The sequence below is a fragment of the Petaurus breviceps genome, unplaced genomic scaffold (assembly GCF_028583685.1).
Source record: "Petaurus breviceps papuanus isolate PSGF00001 unplaced genomic scaffold, PetGlider_PUasm1.0 91023, whole genome shotgun sequence".
NCBI lineage: Eukaryota > Metazoa > Chordata > Mammalia > Diprotodontia > Petauridae > Petaurus > Petaurus breviceps.
The window spans coordinates 5,814,224-5,835,559 of record NW_027187398.1 but is presented as its reverse complement, the minus strand read 5'-3'; the positions used below and the strand labels follow the sequence as shown (position 1 = coordinate 5,835,559).

Genomic DNA, 21,336 nt, shown 5'->3' with positions numbered 1-21,336 from the left:
ATCCTTTCCTTGCTTTAAGACCTGGCTCAACTATTACTTCCTTTCCCCACCATTCCTTCACTGATCCCCCAGCTGGTATCATTTCCTGTCTAAGATCTCTTAGAGCATTTTATTCTAAACTACCTCCCTTTTTCCTGTAGCATATTTGATTCCATGTTAGGCTTATTGGTATAAACATCTTGTTTCTCCTGCTCGTTGTCAGATTCATAAAGGTAGAGATTATTCCTTTTAAAACACTGTTTCCTTCTCAGAATCTAGAATAGTAACTGGTACATGCTTCAATATATGAATTTTGTTGTTCTGGGCACTCCCTTCCCCAAGATTCCAAGCAATCTATACCTTAGTTGATGGACTTTGAGAATTACTTTTGACAGAATTCATTACCCTGATGCAAAGCTGGTGGTGAGCCTATATTGCATATAGGAAGTACATGCAACAATTTTTTTTAACTCTTTCATTCTTGAAAGGGCTCTTTGAGGCCATTCACTCCAAGCTCCCACCACAGGTCATATCTATTCTATAGAAACTTCAAATAAAAGAACATAACAAGCTTTACTTGAGCACCCCTAGGTTAAAGAAACTAACTGTCCTCCTTAATGCTTGCACCCTTCCTCTGTTTATTACCTGCAGCTTATATCATAGATATTTCATTGGTTCATAGTTCTTTGCATGTTATCTTCTCCTATTAGACTGTGAGCTCCTTGAGGTCAAGGACTATCATTTTCCTTTATTTGAATCCCCGGAGCTTGCCCAGTGCCTGTCACATAATAGGCATTTACAAATGCTTGATAAGTAATTCATGGGGCAGCCTTTTATATTGATAAACAGCTCTAGTTAAGGGTCACACAGCTAGTTAAGGGTCAAGTGTCTGAGGTCAAGTTTGAACTCAGGTCCTCCTGACTTCAGGGCAAGTGTTCTATTCAATGCGCCACCTAGCTGCCCTCAGATATGTACCTTCTGAAACGGAACTCCCCTGGCAAGTGAAACTCAACCCTGATTGGTGGATATTTAATAAGAAGGTGGGCTAAAAGAACTCAGCTTCATCATAAGTTTCAAGGCATCTGGGCAGGGGAAGCCATGTCCACTGGGACCTCTCTGGCTAGTTTTCTCCTTCATGAGCTAGGTGGCCCTAAACTTTAATAAAGGAGGTTAAGAACAAGAGGTCCCTACCCCAGGCAAAGTCTCACCCCAACTGGATTCTGTTTATACTCTAAATAGAAATTAGGTTTCCCCGTTGGCTGGAATCCTGTTGACCAGCCTGTGCCTTGGGGACTAGGATTAATCTCATCATTCAGCCAATACCCTTCAGAGACTTTCAAGATCTTAACCAATAAATGAGGGAAAAGATGGATCGCAAGTTAATAATAATTAACATTAATAATTACATTAATAACAAGTTATTAATGAAATAATATAAAGTTAATGCCTCTTACTAAACATGTTTCATATACCAGAAGCCAGAACCTCTGCCAAGTACTAGAGAAACAAGGACAAAAGCTAAATATTCTTTGCCTACAAGGAACTTTCATTACACTTGAAGAATATGAAATGTATACAAATAAATAAATTGAATACAAAGTAATTTCCTTGTTTTTAATATTTAATACTTTACTGAACAAACTTGCTATTTACTAATGAACTCATGAGCTCACATACTCTCTTACAAAACCTTTATCCTTTAAAATGATCAACTTAGACCCCAGTAGCAATTCTGTTCATTTTTTTATATCAAATGATTGAACTTACTATATTTAAATATTTCCATTTTTGCAAGCAAGCTAGGTGGCCTTGAAAATTCAACTAGTAAAATGTAGAGTGTTTCTGCATCCAATTCTTTAATCAGTGCTAACATTTAGTGAGTGAAAAAGAATGACAATTTTTTTTTAAAAAGATTCACATGTACAGTAAATTTTCCTCAATAAGCTTAGCAAACACAATTCTATATGTGAAGTTAATTTACTTACACATTGGAAATAAAAGCATGTCATTATCCAGACACTTTTGGGGGGAATTTGTCATGGTGCCTGTCCATCCAAACCTGAAAATGTATGTTGAAAAGTTTTTACATCTTTTTGAAGGATCTGTTTAAAGCTTGATAAATTTCTGGAACTAATAAACTAAATTTAAAACCTACCCAGAGGTTTTGATATTCTTGGCTTCTAGTCACACAGCACTGTTCACAGCAGTTTCCTCTAAGAAATATCAGTAATTGACCATCATCAGCCTTTGAGGCTCAAATCTGCTGACCAATTGATTTGCCACATCACTGTTCCATTCTGCAGATAAAAGTTTGCCACTGGGTTGAGAGCATAACCAAGATGCTTCTCTCCATTTAAGTACCAACCACAGTCTCATCAAAGGGGATTCTAATACCTTGACCAGCTTTTCAGATTTCACCCCTCATTGCTAGTTAAAAAGAGTCTTCAAAGTTTCAGTAATGGGGCCACCCAAGATATCTGAGATTTCATTATATTCAGATCAGTAAAGAGTTCATTCCTCCCAAAGGAGAGCTTAGTGTTCCAAGATGTCATTTGATGAATCCAGGTATAGGTAACAGACTAGAAAAAGTTTCAAGGTGAGAACATTCCCTCTGCAGCTCTTAACAACTCATTTTATAAGGAAACTTCCCCACTCAACATCTTGTAGGCCTTGCTGGGTAAAATTGATAGAACATATCATTGCAATAATAATTTTGTTTTGGTCTTCTGTTTCTGAAGGAGAAAATTAGTTTGCTGATGCCTCAATATTGCTGGAAATCTCATTAGCCAATGTCACGAGTAAAATTATCAGTGGCTCCCAGCGTGTTGAATGGTGAGGGGTAAAAATAGCCTCTTAGGTATGACCTAACACTTTCGCTTTCATGCTCATCCAATTTTTTGACGGGATGCTCTTTCTGTTTTTTTTTTTCTGTAGCATTTCACAAGGTGAGTGCCAGGTAACACACTCCAGTTTTAAAAGCCTGTTGAAAATCAATCTGAGAGAATGTTCTTCAACTCTCCATTCATTTCCTAGGTCCAATTCACTTAGCTTCTGCCTAGCTGTATGGGCTTGGACAAATCACAGTCAGAAACAATTTTCCAGACCCACGTCCGGCCCCTCGGCCCTCTGCTGGTTCTTGTGTCTTGAGCACGTCTGCGTGCAGCTGGACCAGAAAGCGCACGCACTCCGCCCCCAAGCTTGCTGCTGTCCTGGAAGAGGCTACGGTAGCGGGGCACGAGTGCATATCGGAGCGGGTCCTCCGCGTGGAGGAGCGCGTCGGCCTCCCGCGGTGGGACGCAAGGGCAGCAAAGACATCCATAGCCCTGCCCCCGGGAGCCCCACGCCCGTGCTCTGCTCAGTCACCTACCTGCCCGTGGTCCACGCCAAAGCCCCGCGCCAGGCGGCTTAGCGCTCGGCCCTCTGGCTCGAGCCCTCCAGGCCGCCCTAGAAACGCATGAAGTCAACGCACTGAGACGAGGCCGAGGCTAGCGTCTTCTCTCGGAGCTTGTAGACCCGAGCCTGAGACACACTGAGGCTCAGCAATTCATCCATTGCCCACCCCAGGAACAGTCAAGGGGTCACGGGCAATCTTGGCCAGAGCCTCAGGAGCCTCAGCGCTGACAGGCCTGGCCCCAGGAGCCAGGGGACAGCTGTTCAATACAAAGTAACTTCAAGAGTGAGAGAGTTAATTGGATATGTAAGCAGACAGGAGTGTGTAACAACTGGTACCGAAATAAAAGAAGTCGAGGAAGTCTACAGGGCAGAGGTGAGGAGGGAGTGTATTTCAAACATTGGGGGTCACTTGTGTCAAGGTGTAGGTCTGGGAGAGAGAACACAGTGTAAGGGGCACAGCCAGAAGACCTGCTTGATTAGAATGGACTAGTACCACCGAAGACTGTGGAAGACATTGAATGACAGGCTAAAGAAGTTGTACTTTATCCTAGGAGCAAGAAGAAGCCTTTGGCAGTCTTTGCCCACACTACAAAGATCGTTTGGAATTTACAGGAACCAAAAGTCTAAAAATTCAGGATGAGGCAGAGACAGAGTTTTGCATTTCTTGCTCCTGAAGCCTGAAGGTTCAGTTCCATAGAGAAATCATGGCAAATTCTGATGTCACCAAGAAGTCCCTCATCCCTAGCAGATGTGACGAAAATTTTTTATTCTAAGGGACCTGCTTCATTGGGTGGGGTATGTTTGTGTAACCCAGTGTTCCCACCCTGCCCAGAGTTTATACAGTTGATGAAAAATGGAAATGTCTTGAATTCCACATTCTTATGTGATTTGAAGGTCACACCTGGTTATAAATCTGTCATCATATGCTCATTACCCAACTGGCGTCATTCCATGCAGATTTTCTGGATCATCCAAATGGAATCAAGGATATTCTAGCAGAGGATCCATTTGGTTGTTCTCCCACTCAAAGGTCTGAATGAGTTGTCCCTTGGCACAGAGACCTTTAGTGGAAATTGAATTGGAGGAAGAGGAGGATGGTTGGATGAGAATGCCAAAGAAACAGAAACTTTCAACTTGTAGAGAACCTAGTGAGTGGTTTAGTAGCTAGTATCAACACAAAGAGTTCCTGGGGGAGGAGGGGGGGATTGTTAGTTATACCAAGTTTGTCCTTATGTTGCAATAGTGTCAGAGTAGTACAGTAGAAACAAGGCTGGATTGGACAAACAATCCTGTGTTCTTTCCACTGTTCCAATCTTACGCTATTGTAGCATCAGTATAGCATAGCAACTGAACCTGTCAATTAACTATTCATGATTTGATAAAAGCCACTCATTTCTCAGGTTTTTTATTCTTTTATCTATAAAATGAAGGTGCTGGACTAGATGACCTCTAACGTCCTTTCCAGTCCTAAATATATCACCCTTTGCTCATGGAATCACAGATTTTTAGAGTCAAAAGGGACCCCAGTCATCATCAAATTCAAACCCCAAATCAAAAGGGATATACATACCTAACAAATGATCTTCCAGTGTCTTTTTGAAGACCTCCAAGGAGGAGGAACCTATAACTTTCTTTAGCAATCCATTCCATTTGCATGGGTAGTTCCAGTTGTTAGGAAAATGTTCTTGACTTCCCACTTTGATTTTCCTCTTTGACCTTTCCACATATTCCTATTCTTCCCTTCTGGGCTAAACAGACAGAATCTGATTCCTTTTCCATGTGACTGTTTAGCTAGGATGTCTGTAAGACTTTAGATACCCACTGAAAAGAAAGTTCAAAGAGAACCATTGATTGAACCATTCATCAAAGACACGTGGGGGAGTCTTCAATTATCTGTTTATCTGCTTGAACTTTCTCCCCGCCAAAAACAGATCAGACAATAATTTCATGATTTGCTTAATGATAATTCAGTGATAAATCCTTGAGACATGGAGGAGCCACTATGATAGAGTTGAGGAAGTAGCACCTGCTTCTTACTGAGAAGGAAGGTGAAAATGTCAAGAGGCATGGAGTGAAGTATCTGCTCCATTCTGGAGTTTGTCATAGAGAAGCATTAGAAATCTTGTCTTAATCCCATGTGGACCCTGGTTTTGGGGGGGAAAATATTTCAACAATTTTGAGAGTCAAGATAGGTGTGGGATTCTATGAAGTAGAATGCTCAAGGAGAAGTCAGCCCAGGAAAATGCTAAAGAAAGAAATCCTAAGGACACAAAGAGGAAAAATCTCAGTCAGAAGGGAAAATGAGATTTCTCTGAAGAGCCCAATGTAGATGTGCAGGGAATTCTCACATTCTCAGGAAAACTTCAGATAAATGGACATTCTGGCTCCTCTTGAACACATCTAGGCAAAGGAAATTATCTGTCATCCTCAATGCTAGTGCCCTCCTCTCATTGGTAAATAATTCTTTGCTCATTGTCTCCCCACCCTATTTCCTATTAGACTGTGAGGTCCTTGAGAGCAAGGGCTGTCTTTTACTTTTATTTGAATCCTTAGAGCTTTACCCAGTGCCTGACACTAGTGGGCACTTAAAAATGCTTGTTGAGTGATTTGTGGAGCCAGCAATTATATTGTTCAACAGCTCTAGCTTTAAGATTTTTTGCTGTTATTGTTCAGGCATTGAGTTCAAATCTATTTTTCTATATCTCTCATTCCTTTTTTTGGTTCTGACTTCTAGAGGCCCACAGAGAAATTGAACCCTTGTTATATACTTGATACACCTTGAAGATTTTAATCCAGTCCTCATGTCCTCTTTTTCTTCTCTAGGATAAATATCTTTTTCCCCCAATCATTCCTCACAGGACATGGTATGAAGTGTTGTTTGCCTTCATCTGAATGTATTTCAGCTCATCAATTTTTTTCCCAAAATATGGAGCCCAGAACTAGACACAATATTCCAGAGGTGATCTGACCAAGGCAGGTTAGAGATGAGTAATTACCATTTTCCTTAATGTGACCTAGGTTTCTATTCCAATCAGTCCAGCAAATATTTAGTAAGCCTATTTTACATATCATATGCCAGAATATGTGTCAATTTCTGGGGATACAAAAACAGAAGTTGAATATCCTATGCCTTCAGGGAGATTTCATTATCCTTGGAAGATAAAAAAAAATGCACAAACAAGTAAATAGGAAATACAAAGTAATTTCAGGAGTGAAAGAGTTAATAACTGGAAAAATCAGGAAAGGTGTCATGCAGGAGTTGACATTGGAGCTGTGCTTTAAAGGAGGCAAGAAAGTCTACAGGGTAGAGGTGAGGAGGGAGTGTATTTCAAACATTGGGGGTCACTTGTGTCAAGATGTAGGCCTGGGAGAGAACACAGTGTAAGGGGCACAGCCAGAAGACCTGCTTGATTAAAAAGGAAAAAACTGGTATTGGACTAATATCACCTAAGACTTTGGAAGGTCTCCATTAGAGTAACACCTCAGGTCTCTGTACTTGGTCCTGTGCTACTTTATATTTTTTTCAGATATGTGGATGAGGTGAAGATGATATGCTTATCAGATTTGTAGATGCCACAAGGTTGGGAAGGATAGCTAATATGATAGACATCAAGGTCAGGATCCAAAAGGATTTTGACACACTAGACTATTGGACTGAATCTAATAGATGGAATTTGATTCTACTCTCTTCCATCATTTTCAGTCATGTCTGGTTCTTTATGATCTCATTTGGGGTCTTCTTGGCAAAGATACTGGGGGAGGGGTTGCCGTTTCCTTCTCCAGCTCATTTTACAGAGGAAGATTGGAGGTTAAGTTACTTGCCCAAGGTCATACAGTAAGTATCTGAAGTTAGATTCTGAACTCAGACCTTCCAGACTCTGGGGCCAGTCTTCTATTCACTATGTACAACCTAGTTGCCATGGAATTTAATAGGAATAAATATGAAGTCTCACTTGCTTACAAAAAAAAATCACCTTCACATATATGAAAGTGGTAATGACATAGACAAATAACGTGTTCTGAAAATGATCTGGGTGTTTGGGTGGGCTGCAAGCTCAATAAGAATCAGTAGTGTGATATGACAGTTAAAAAAATGAATGAAACCTTGGACTAGGATCAAAAGGTCAGAGCTTCCAGGAAACAATAATCCCACCACACTGCCCTTTTCAGACTTCATCTGGAATATGGTATTTAGTTTTGGATAACATGGCTTAAGAAGGTTGTTGCTAATCTGGAAAATGTGGAGAAAAAGGTGGCCACGATGGTGAAAAGCCTAGAGTCTACGAAATACAGGACTGGTTTGAGGATCTGGGCAATGGAGAAGATCTTTAGCATGGGGAAGGGAAGATTTAGAGGAGACATTATAGCTGATTTCCAGAAGTTTAAGTGGGGTGGAGAGGAGGGTTTAGCTTTGTTCTCTTTGTCCCAACGGATAGAACCAGAAGTAACATAAGAAAGTTGCAAGGGGGCAACTATAGGTTTGATGTAAAGAAAACCTTTAATTTTAGTGATTAAATCCATCCAAAATTAGAATGACCTTTCCCAAGAAAGGATGGATTCCCCTGCCTTAAAGGTCTTCAAGCAGAAGTTAGAGACCATTTGATGGATATATCATCGTGAGGCTTCTTTTCATGCATGTGTTGGACTATTGTAGTCTGTGATTCTGTGACTCCCCCAAACCAAAGCTCTTTCCATGTCTGGGCAGTGCTTTTCCTATAAATTTTTAATATCTTTACTCCTAAGTCATTCACTAATAAACTTTAGGTAGTCCAGTGCTAATAGCTAAGACAAGCAATGGGTTGGATCCAGTCAATTCTGTAACAAAGGAATGTGGCTTCAGTCATAGCAGGGACTCCTGGATGAATTACTTACAGGCAGATAGCTACCCCAGTGAGACTTACAAAAGAGGGAGGTTCTGGAAATGAGGGTGAGTGTGGCAAGTCATTTTTAGAATTGCAGGAGAGTTATGTGTTGTTGAGGAGATAATTGTGATCTCAGAATCCAGGACTGTCCCTGCTTCCTCTGGGCAGGACTCCCCAGCCCTATAAATGGGCTCTTGCTGACACATAGCCATCTACTGACCAATTGGTTCCTCATCTGTGTTGGAGCATCTGGTGAGTATGAAATTCTTCAGGGCTAATCTTGGGCCTGGGATTTCTTTTGGAGACTGAAAGTCAGTAGAGGCAATTTGGTGGAACTCTCTAGAGCCCTAGTCTGGAAATCAGAAGTCCTGGGTTCTGGGTTCTAATGCCATTGCCTCCTTTGATGTTAGTTTCTTCTGTAAAAGAAGAGTATTGGACTAATGGTGAATTTGAAGATCCTTCCTGATTATATATTGTACTATGTTATGAAATAATATAAGTTGATAATTTCATATTAAATGTCTGAGATCTCATTACGGTCATTTTTGAATTTTCTTAATTGCCACTAAAATGACCAATACTTTTAAAATGCCATTGTCAGGAATTATGAGACCTGAATATAAATCCTAGATCTGTTACTCAGCTAGGTGACCTTGGTCGGGTCACTTTTCTCCTTAGCCTCAATCTTTCATCTGTCAAATGAAGAGTTTGTACTAGATAATCTCTAAAGTCTCTCTTAGCTCTGATGTCAGAGTGGTCCAAACTCCTTATTTTCTTTTTGACCTCTTAAGATCCTTTCTAAAATTGGAACTCTATGGCATTTAGTGTAGGGGCAGCATTCATGACTGGAATCGGAGTTAACAGACCTGGATTCAGTCCTGACTCAGGTTTACTAACACCATGAACTTTGGTAAAGCTACTGAACCTCAGTTACCTCACTTGTAAAAAGAAGGAGTTAGTTTAGAAGACTTCTAAAATTCCTTTAAGCTCTGTGATCAAGTGAGGACCACGTGTTTAATTGTAGGAGTGTTGAAAATCAGGGAGGAGATTTTGAAGGGTGCTAGGGATAGGCTGTGTTGGTTGGCTTTCATGTAGTTGGTCTTTATACAGGAAAATAAAGAGCCAGAGGAGAAGTCTTAAGAAGGGCCTTGAACTAAAGGATGCTGTGAAACATGTTAGAACCTTCTTTGTTCCATCCTTCTGTAGAGGAAGCCAATTGCTGGATAGCACAAGAGGCTGCGATGTTGACTGAGTCAACAAAAAACCCCCAAGGTTTTCATTGGGGCCCAATAGTTATGGTGAATGTGGTGACAAAGGTGAAGTAGCTTCATCACAAGATTATTCAGAATTTCAGTGACTTTAGTCCTTTTCCTTCAAGCTTTTACTCATACCCACAGACCGTTTATAAAACCATGGTTTATCAACATTTATTGGTAATGTTGGAACTGGGAATAACTTTCCAGATCCTTTGTTCCAGTCCATTTATTTTTCAGGTGGTGGCAGACCCAGATAAACTTTTCATTCTAAGGTTACTTTCCATTAACTTTCCATGTTTTTTATGAGAATCTATTTACACATTGCCTCCCCCATTAGAATGTGAGTTCCTTGAGGGCATGGGCAGTGATTTCTGCCTTTCTTTGTATCCCTACTGCTTAATTGTACCACGCACAGAAAATAGCAATTGCTTACTCAATACTTGTTGACTGATTGATTGACCCAGATTCATATCTTCTAACTTCCAAGCCATTGTTTCTTCCTTTATACCTAGTCTAACACCTTCATTTTGTAGATGGGGAAATAGACGTCCAGATATTTAGAGTTACACAAGGGTCCCACAGTCCCTTGTTATGTGGTACATTGCCATCATAGACCCAGGGTTCCTAAAGTGTCTAGAAAATGAACTGAAGAAAGAGAGAATTAGCTTCAGAGACCAATGAGTACATAGATAAGTAGTTAAAGTGGAAGTTAGGGGAAACCTGGAATCAGGGCAACGATAATTTTTTTTTAAATCTTTCAAATATCCACCATATCCTTGATTTGAAGACTCCTTCCAACCTTTCCATGCCTCAGAGCACAGTTTTTATGAGTTGCTATGGCCTCCAAAATCTATCACCTGCTGAGTAAGCTAATTTTAATTTAGCTTTAAATCATCTATTGCTCATTCTAAATTAGAATCCGTTCCAGCTAGGAAGGGCCTGGTAGAGCTTGTATTCTAATATTTTGGGCTCTGAGACCTCAGGGTCACTTTTCTGTTGTGATGAGATGTTAGAAGAATGCATGTAGGAATTATAGCAACAATTCCTATTGATAAAGCCCTTTATGGTTTATAGGGAGCTTTCTTCATATAACAGAGTAGATGTTCAAATAGAATATTCCACTTTGTTCTATTTTAGAGGTGGGAAAAGGAACACTTAGAGGTCACAATGATAGAGCATCAGGCCTGGAGTCAGGGAGACTGAGCAAGTCACTTAACCCTATATGCCTCAGTTTCCTCATCTGTCAAATGAACTGGAGAAGGAAATGGCAAACCACTCCAGTGTCTCTGCCCAGAAAACCCCAAATGGAGTCACAGAGAGTCAGACATGACTAAACAACAAGAAATGGGGGGGGGAAGTCTCAGAGAGGTTAAATGATTTGCATAAGATCATAGAGCTAATGAATGTTTCACCCAGAAGTCAGCTCTCACTCCCAGGCCACTGGTCATTTTGTTACCTCTAAATCTAGCCCAAGAGACTTGGGACCTAGCTCATTAGGAAGTCTCAGACCTTCCTAATCTTGGAATTTCCTGCCTACAAACAGTATCTTATGTTTTCTTTCAGATACACCGAAATTCAGTAAAGATGTCCTACCAGAATCAGCAACAGTGCAAACAGACTTGCCAGCTACCTCCCAACTGGCTACAGCCTTGTCAGCCCAAGTGTCCAGAGCCATGCCCCCCCAAATGCCCAGAGCCATGCATTCTGAGGCACCCTGAACCATGCCCTCCTAGGTGCCCTGAACCATACCCTCTTAGGCGCCTAGAGCCATGCCCTCCTAGGTACTCTGAGCCATGCCCTCCTAGGTACCCTGAGCTATGTCCTCCTAGGTGCTCAGAGCCATGCCTTCCTAGGTGCTCAGAGCCATGCCCTCCTAGGTGCCCAAAGCCATGCCCTCCTAGGTGCTCTGAGCCATGCCCACCTAGGTGTCTAGAGCCATGCCCTCCTCAGTGCCTAGAGCCATGCCCTCCTAAGTGCCAAGAGCCATACCCTCCTAGGTGCCCAGAGCCACGGCCTCCTAGGTGCCCAAAGCCACGGCCTCCTAGGTGCCCAGAGCCATGCCCTCCTAGGTGCCCTGAGCCATGCCCTCCACAATGCCTAGAGCCATGCCCTCCCAGATTTACTGAACCATGCTCTCCTAGGTGCCCTGAGCCATATTGTCTTAGGTGCCTTGAATTATGCCCTCCTAGGTTCCCAGAGCCATGTCCTCCTAGGTGCTCTGAGCCATACACTCCCAGGTGTCCAGAGCCATGTCCTTCTAGGTGCTTTGAACCATGTCCTCCTAGGTGCCTTGAAACATGCCCTCCTAGGTGCCCTGAGCCATGCCCTCCTTGGTGCCCTGAGCCATACTCTCCTATGTGCTCAGAGCCATGCCCTCCTAGGTGTCTTGAACCATGCCCACCTAAGTGCCCAGAACCATGTCCTCCTAGGTACCCTGAACCATACTCTCCTAGGTGCCCTGAGCCATGCCCACCAGAGCAGTGCCAGCAGAAATATCCCCTGTGCCTCTCACCATGCCAGCAGCAATGCCCACTCAAGAGGAAGTAGCAGTGTTAGATGCTAGCAGAACCATGAAACTAGGAGCTTGAGCATCCTTGTGGAGGCTTGGGCTCCCTCACCCTCTCTCTGCTCCTCCAGACCTCTCTACCCTTCATCTGCCCTGAATGGGATGAAATCCCTGGGAGAACACCTTTGTTCCTGGAGCTTCCGTCCTTTCAGAAACAAGATCTCTAACCAACTCCCATCTCCCACATCCATTTCCATACCTCCTGGATGAAAGACAGCAGAGAAAGCCTAGTCCATGCCAGGCTTTCTGGAACCTCCAGGGAAGAACAACCCAGAGAAACCAGACTGCTCGGTTCCCTGTTCACTACATGAGCTCTCCTCTGTGCTGTAACCTGTGTGGTGATTTCCATCCCCTGGGATATCGCAATTCTCCTTCCGCCACTTTCCATTACGTCAAATAAAGCCTTTGTTTCATGGTGAGATCTGAATTGTTTTTCTCCCCCCTTTTCAGCCCTTACTTCCAAGTGGTCAGGCATCAGCTCTTTCCAGGTAGGTGTTTTCCATCCTTTTTTATTTCACAGATCTAGACTCTTATCATTGGGGAATAACAGAATGAGTTCACTTTTGTATCAAACTTCTCGACTTCCCAAATACCTTATATCCTCTTATTTCATTTTTTCTCCTGAAAAAGACTGAGATTTTCAGAACTAGGATTGGCATCTTCATTTGTCTGATGAGAAAACTGAAGTACCAAGGGGTGATAAGACTTGCCCAAGGTCATGCAATGGGGAAGCTGTTGACATGTTAGGCAAATCCCTGTCCTTTTTCTCTGCCAAGTGATTTTTATTTTTCCTCATGACACTCTCCTTACTACGAATTGAGCTTAGTTTGACATTTTTTGAGTAGTTATGCCAAAGAGGCTTCCTTCATGTCTGCCATGGAAAACAGTTATAGGCAGAAGTTATTAAGGCTATAATAATGGTTTTCTAACTTGTGTGATCCTAGAATTTAAAACTGGGAGTGGAAAAGGGAATAAGTATTTATATAGAGCCTTCTATGTTCCAGGCATCATGCTAAGCACTTAATAAAGTGATTTGATACAATAACCCTGAAAGGTAGGAACTATTATACCTATTTTACAGTCAAAGAAACTTTGGTGAACACAAATAAAATGACTTGCCCAGGCTCACACAGTAAGTATCTAAGGCCATATCTGAACTCAGGTCTTTATGACTCCAGGTCTAGCATTTTTTCCCACTGTTCCACCTACCTGCCTACAAGGCAACATTTAATCCAACCTCTTTATTTTTCATCTGAGGAAACTGAGGCTTAGAGAGGCTGAGTGATTTACTCAGAGTCACATAGCTAGCAGGTAGTAAGGTGTAAGAAGACTGGAGAGGTAGGAGGGGGCAGGTTATGCAGGGCTTTGAAGGCCAAGCTAAGAATTTTATATTTGATCCTGAAGGTGATAAGCAGCTACCGGAGTTTATTGGATGGGAGGTAGGGGATACGACATAGCCAGGCCTATGCTTTAGAAAGATCAGTTTGAGGCCTGAGTAGAGGGTGACTTGGAGTAGAGAGAGACTTAAGGGAAAGAGACTAATCAGAAGGCCACTGCAATAGTCCAGGCATGAGATGACAAGGGCCCATAGCAGGGTGGCAGTAGTATAAGAAGAGAGGTAGGGGCATATAGGAAAGATGTTATAAAAGTCAAATTGACAGGACTTGGTGAAAAGAATAGATATGGAGAGCAAAAGAGAGCGAGAGATTGAGGATGGCACAAAGTGTGAGAGGCTGGGTGACTGGGGACGGTAAGGGTACCCTTAACAATAATAGAGAAGTTAGGAAGGGGAAGGGATTTTGGAAGAAACCTGAATTCAGTTTTGGATATGTTGAGTTTAAGCTGTGTGTGGGAAATCCAATTTGAGATCTGTAACTATAAGTCAAGATAAAGGTTAAGGTTAGATAAATAGATCTGGAAATCATCCAAACAGGGATATAATTGAATTCTTGGGAGTAAATGATACCATCAAACAAAATAGTACAGAAATTGTGTATATATAAACACATTTATATACATACACACATATATACATATGCACACATACATGTATATAAATATATGTGTATACACACACACACACATATATATATATATATACACACACATACATATATATAGTATAGAAAGAGGAGGACCAGGATTGATCCTTGGGGGTAACCAATGGTTATTGGGTACGACCCGGAAGAAAATCCAGAAAGATTTGGAGTAAATGGTTTAGAAAAGGCTCTCTGATGAACAGGCTAGTGAATTGATTAGGAAATTGTAAAAGGGCTGCTTCAATGTAGTGGACGCCCAGTTGAGATTATGTAACATAAATTCGTAGTGGACACAGTCATCATGGATTCATAATTTTCACAGGTTAGCCTTCTGAATGCTTGTGATACCACAACACTGCCAGGCCCTGCTCATGCTTGCTGGGAGATCAAACTTCTTTAAGATTTTAGGAAATAGAAATGTTATTTGCTGGAAGACTGGGTAGTTGAGGTCTAGAGCACCAGGGCCCCCAAAACCTACAACTTTCTAACCACCTGCTTTCACCATTAAGATTCCTACTATTTGCTGATATTCTGTTTAGAATTCACTAGAATGTGAGCTCCTTGAAGGCAGGGAACTTTTGTGCCTTTTCTTGTACTCATTTTGATCTTATAGTATCTGGTACAAAGAAAGTACTCAATAAATAAATTCTTATTAACTAAACTCATTCCCTAATGATTAGCACACTTCCAGTACATCTTAACCTCCCCATCCTAATGAGACTGAACCCCCAAATTGCTGAATGATAAATGCCCTCCCCAACCCCAGCTGTGTGTTTCCTCATTCCTATCCATATTAACCCTACTCCACTAAAGTTCCATTCTAGATTTCACCATTCCTTCCCACTGTTCCAGGAGTTGTTGCTAACTTGTTTTGTGTCATGGACCTTTTTGGCAGTTAGTGAAGCCTATGGTCCCCTTTATTTTTTTTAACTTTTTTAAAAAAATGTATTTTATTTCTCCCCCAATTACATGTTTTTATCTTTTTTCATTATATTTTAATTTATTTTAAACTTAAATATAAAATTTTTTAAAATTGCCATGTACTCACCAGAACATAAGATTTAACATAAAGCAATAAATTTCCATTTCAAGAAAACCTATATAATAAATATTACACATTATTTTCAAAGCTGTCCATCTTTTCTTTGCTTCCTTGTATATTTTTCTTTGTGTACTTTTACCTCTTTTTTCCCTTCCTCTAGCCCCACCCCAAGAAAGCAGCAATTAAGTGCAGGTATATATGTGTATATGTATGTAGGTATGTACACATATATACATACATATACATGTATACATACATATACATATGCATATATATACAGTCAAACACATATACCTAAGACCATAATACTATGCTTATTTCTACTTGTAAACTTCCTCTCTGTAGGTGGATAGTATCTTCCTTTATAAGTCTAAGTCTTTCCATATTTTTCCTAACTCCACCAGCTCATTATTTCCTACACCACAACAATATTCTGACCTAATCACATTCAGTCTGGAAGATTGTCTATGAGAGGTTTTTTCCCTAATTTTTCTGCATTCCCTCTATTCCGGTTTTATTTATATAGGAAAATTTTTATTTAAAATAATCAGAAGTATACATTTTACATTTCAACACTGCTCTCACCTTAATAATATAGTTGAAGGTCTGATACTACTGAATCTAGTTCCTTCACATCTTTCCTCTGGTTTCCTTGAAGTTTCTGATCCTCTACTCTTCCAAATGAACCCTGTTATTATCTTTTCTAACTCAATAAGATATTTTTAAGCAATTTAATTGAGATGGTATTAGTATTACATAAATAGATTAATTAGGTAAATTGTCATTTTTAAAATTATATTAGCTTTACCTACCCATGCACAATAAATAATACTTCAGTTATTTAGATCTGGTTTTGTTGATATGAAAGGTGTTTCATATTTATATTTGTATAGTTCCTGTGTCTCTTCTTTGCCACCAATAAAAAAGCTGTCATAAATATTTGTGTATATATAGGTTCTTTTCCTTTTTCTTTAATGTCTTTGGAATGCAGACCTAGTAATGTATTGCTGGGTCAAAGGATATGCCCAGTCTGTAAATCCACCAACAGTGCCTTTGTGCCCCAGTTTTCCCACATCTCCTCCAACATTTGTCATTTTCCCTTTTTGTCATATTAGACAATCTGATAGTCCTGAGGTGATTCTTCAGAGTTCTTTTAATTTGCATTTCTCTAATCAATAGTGATGTAGAGCATTTTTGGGTATTACTACAAATAGCTTTGATTTCTTCATCTGAAAACTGCCTGTTGATATCCTTTGAACATTTATCAATTGGAGAATGATTCATATTTTTTATAAATTTGACTCCATTTTCTATATATTTAAGAAATGAGATTTTAATCTGAGAAACTTACTGTAAAATTTTCCCTCAATTTCCTACTTTTCTTCTAATCTTGTTTACATTGGTTTGGGTATAATCAAAATAAGGGGGCGGCCAGGTAGCACAGCGAGTAAGAGCACCGGCTCCAGTGTCAGAAAGACCTGGAGATCGAATCCCGGGCTCAGACACTTAGCACCCACCCAGAAACACCTGGCCATGTAACCTTGAGCAAGTTACTTAACCCCAATTGCTTAGGGGCAGCCAGGTAGCTCAGCGAGTAGGAGCACTGGCTCCAGTGTCGGGATGACCTGGATCAAATCTGGGCTCAGATACTCAGCACCACACCCAGAAATAACTGGCCGTGTAACCTTGAGCAAGTTACTTAACCCTGATTACTTAAAAAAAAAAAAAAATATATATATATATATATATATATAATCAAAATAAGGTATGGGGAACCTGAGGCCACAAGGTCACATGTGACCCTCTAGGTCCTTGAGTGCAGCCCTTTGACTACAAATTTGAAGGGCGAGGTTTGGATTCAGCTGCACTTGAAGACTTAGAAGGTCACATGTGGCCTTGAGTTCTCAGGTTCCCCCTCCCTGATCAGGATTATCGATTTTCCTTCCTGTGATCCTCTCTATCTTTTGTTTATTCATAAATTCTTCCTTTATCCATAGGTAAAATTTTCCATGCTCCCCTTTATGTCTAAATCATGCACCCATTTTGATCTTATATTGGTATACAGTATGAGATGTTGGTCTTTATCTAGTCTCTGCCAAACTTCTTGAGGACCTAGTTTCAAATCCCTGACCTAAAACCAGCTGTATGCACCTGGATAAATCACTTTCCCTATTTGGACCTCAGCTTTCTCATCTGCAAAATGAGGTGATTACACCAGATTATTTATAAGGTCCCTCCTATTGCTAAGTCTTATATTACTGTAGCAAAGGTACAAAATACATTGAAACAAGGTGAAAGATTCTTTGGAAAAGAATAGTGGAAGAAATGTGGAACTAGTTGGTCGACAAAGGCCAGGTTGCTTCTGACTTAAAAGGCTACACAGAGGAGCTGCAGGTTCTTAAATGGAGCTAAGTAAAGGAAAAGTTGTCTTGGAGAAGACTGATTCTTTGAAATGGATGAAATTTGGTTACCACATTGTCACAAAGGGAAGTATTTGGAATATTTACCAAGCCAATAACTTACCAATTGACCCATTCACATTGTTGAACAAAGATCATAATCAGTACCTTGGGGGAGGGGGTGTAGGAGAATGAAGAACCAGTGGGTGTTTGTCCAGCGTGAAGATGTGAAGGGAGAGATTAGGCTGCCAGATGGCCATAGCAAAATTGGAAAAGTGACCAGATGTTAAACCGGAAACAGATATTTTGTATAAGCATAGTCCTGTGTGTAGATAGGGGTGACAAGAAAAGTGTGCACCAAATTCAACATAAGGACGAAGGTACTTGGACACATGGCCAAAAAGACAGAATGGGCAGAAGATGGTCTTGGGGTCCTAATGGGAGGAGAGAACTCTGAGATCCTGGTGGACCCCAGTGTGTCACCACGGTGACAGAGCAATAGATTTGGGTGATGCTGTAGCAAGAGCAAGGTTTTGGAGCTAGAGCACTTGGGTCCAGGTCCAAGTCCTGCTACTCCTTAGTTATGAATGACAAATCAGGGACTGGGACAAGTTGGTTAATGGCAGGATCAAGAGGAGAAGCTTGCCCAAGTAACTTGAAATCTATGAGCCTCAATTTCCTCATCTTTACAATCAGGACAATAATACAAATACCCTCTATCTCAAAATGTTGTTTAGAGACCAGTGCCTTCTGAGCCTTAAAAGACCTTATCTATAAATAAGTGTTGTTGTTAGTAAATAGAGAACAGTATTCAGGGAGGAGGCAAGGATAGTTTCTGGTGGGTGGGGCATTTTTTTATGGTTTTCTTCCTCTAGACTCTAGAATCTGGACTCTAGACATTAAGAGCAAGGAAGGAGCTGAAGAGAGCAAAGAAATGATGAAATATATGGAAACATGGACCTCTGAAGGGAAGTAAAAAAAAAAAAGGAGAGCGTATAATGTGTGTCAAGGATGAGGGGTCCAGAGTTTGTAGCTTTGCCCAATTGTGTTGGGGGATATGACAGGGGAAATAGTGATGGGGTGGTGAAGCTATGTAGTTCATGGATAAGGAAGCTCAGGGGAGTCCACCAATTTGTTCCAGCACTTTGGAATAAGGGCTTTAGGAGGCAGGTGGAGAATGATTGTGACTCTGGGCATTCCAAATGAATGAAAATGTATTTAAGTGCTTAGTATATGCAAAAGTATCCAAAGCCCTGGGAAAACAAATGGAAAAAGAAGACAATTTTTGCTCTAAAGGAGCTCACTTTTTTGGTGGGGAGGTGGGGAGTGGGAATGGAGGAGACAACACATATAGAAGCTCTCAGGGGCAAGTCAGATGAAAGGATCCGATAGTCCTTAGGGTGCAGTAGCAAAGCAGATGGTAATGTCTTCTCTTTATGTCATTTTCAATGATGAAATCATATTATTTTATGATGTTGACCCACTTGACAATGCCAAGGCTCTTTGGTAGCTATGGTTATGAAACCTGAAGAAGTAATTACCAGGTCACATCTCCAAGGAGGTTGCTTCCTGAAATGATCTGGATTCAAATTCTACCTCAGGCACTTTCCAGCTGTATGACTGTGTGCAAGTCACTTAAACTGTCTTGTCTCAGTTTCCCTAGACATAAAATGAAGAGATTAGACCTTAAGGTACCTTGATATTTGCAACCTACTTTGATCCTCACAACCACATAAGGGAGGTAATGTAGTTTTCAGTATTCCCATTGAAAGATAAGGAAAAGAAGGATTAGAGGTTGAGTGACTTACCCAATATTATACAGCTAATAAGCATCAGGACCAGGACTTGAAGATCAGTTTTTATTGAACTGAGAACCAGTATTTCTATAATGGCACATTACACTGCCTCTCCTGTAGCCTTTCAATATCTTTTTTTTCCTAGACTCTCCACTGCAAACCCATATTCCCTTCTTGCCACTCTCCCTGTGCCCCAAGATGGACAAGTAGGTGCATTTTTTCATAATTTATTCACCGGAGTACAGAAAGCACTCCTTAGAGGTTTTAACCCAGTCCTCTCCAGAAATTTTGCCCTGATGCCCCACTGTCCTGACTGGTGCCTGCCCCATCTGGTTCACCCTATTAAGCATATCCCAGTCACACTTCACTTCATTCCCTGGCCACTTTCCCCCCAACCACCTTACTGTCAAGTGCTTACCTTCTCCCAAACTGCCTCAAATTTGGAACTGTGTCATTGCTTGGAGCTTTGCCATTGGTTCTGGAAGCAAATATTAATCTACCCCCAACCTCTTCTTTGGATTCACTCTCTTTTGCAGACCAGAGTTCCCTTCCTAGATACCATCCCCCCATGAGAGTTGTATGATTCTGTTAGAATGCAAGTTCCTTGAAGTCAGGAACTGTCTTTGCTTTATATATATGTATATATGTCCACAAAGCTTAACACAGTGCTTGGTATCTAATAAGTAATTAATATATGCATTTTCTTTAATTCAATCTTGGCACAGCTCAGTTAGGTGTTGATAGTAAAGAAAAAAATGTGATGGTGATATGGATTTATTATAGGATAATATAGAATTTCAGTGACTTTGGTCCCTTTATCTCAAGCTTTTATCTATGTTCATGTGGTTCATAAAAATCATTCATACTTTGTAAAATTATAGAGTCCCAAAATGTTAGAGCTAGCAGGGAACTTAGAGTTCATTTTATTATCTCATCTTACCAGAAAATGAGCCACAGAAAAGTTGTGAAATGTCTTTTGATTTCCAGACTAGCGTTTTATCCTTTGAATCACATGACCCACTCCTTCACTCACCATTTTACTGACAGGGAAGTGAAGCGCCATTGAGGGGAAAGGAGTTTCTCAAAGGTCACTAAGCATGTATTCATTATACCACTATAGAAATGGGACTAGGGAGTGGTGGCTAAAGTTCTTGGCAAATGACTTGAGGAGGGATGGAATTAACCAGAGGAGATCAATGAAAAGATGAGAAGTTAAAGAGAAAGAAGAGAATTCAGGTGGACAAGGAATAATAATTATGAAAAATCTTTAAATTACTGTGACTCCATACTTCAGCCAATAGTCTTCTCCAAATTATCACCTAAAGAACTATCATCAATCAATGAATTTTCTAAACTTAGTTTTCTCAGGTGACAGATTAATCACTCATTGCTTTTATTATTCCCCTCCTGGCTGTGCTTATGACTCTCTAAATGATTCTACCATTATTTATCTGCTTTCTACCTCCCAGTACTCCCCTCAGTGGCTGGATCTTTTCACCCTGGGATATCCCTTCTTCATGCTGGATTCCCTCTTCCACTGGTGAGTTCCTTCCAGGGGCTTCTATTTTGGGATGAGCCCAGACCCGTCATGATTTATTCCCCTCCCAAATGTGCTTCTGACTCTTTGGAGTTGGCCACCATTACCCTACCTGGATAGCTTCTCTGAGTTTCAAGAAAAATGTCCTACCAGGAGTAGCAGCAATGCAACTACTCTGCCAACCACCTCTTCAGTGCCAACATCCTTGCCAGTTCAAGAGCCCCATACTCTATCAAATGCCCAGGGACATAACCACTACAGCTGTGCCCACAGAAATATCCCCCTGTTCTCCTCCTTGCTCACAACAGTGCCCATCAAAGAGGAAGTGACAGCTTCCAGGACCGTGAAATGGGGAATTTGAACATCCAACCTTCTCATTCTCTCTGAATCTCCATGCCTTTCTGTCTTTGATCTACCCTGGGATGGACCCTTGGGGAGAAGAGTCTTTACTCCTGGAGCTATGGTCG

General features: G+C 40.9%; 1 long non-coding RNA gene and 2 pseudogenes across 1 annotated transcript; 2 read left to right on the top strand and 1 right to left on the bottom strand.

Moving 5' to 3' along the window:
• The window catches only part of LOC138153746 (heat shock cognate 71 kDa protein pseudogene), a 572,612-nt pseudogene that overhangs the window by 94,263 nt on the left and 457,013 nt on the right, over nt 1–21,336 (top strand).
• LOC138153635 (malonyl-CoA decarboxylase, mitochondrial-like) lies at nt 1,668–5,623 on the bottom strand (annotated as a pseudogene).
• On the top strand, nt 8,402–12,475 carry LOC138153824 (uncharacterized). Its single transcript, XR_011166465.1, has 3 exons — nt 8,402–8,486; nt 11,054–11,271; nt 12,128–12,475. It is a non-coding gene; the product is annotated as an uncharacterized lncRNA (long non-coding RNA).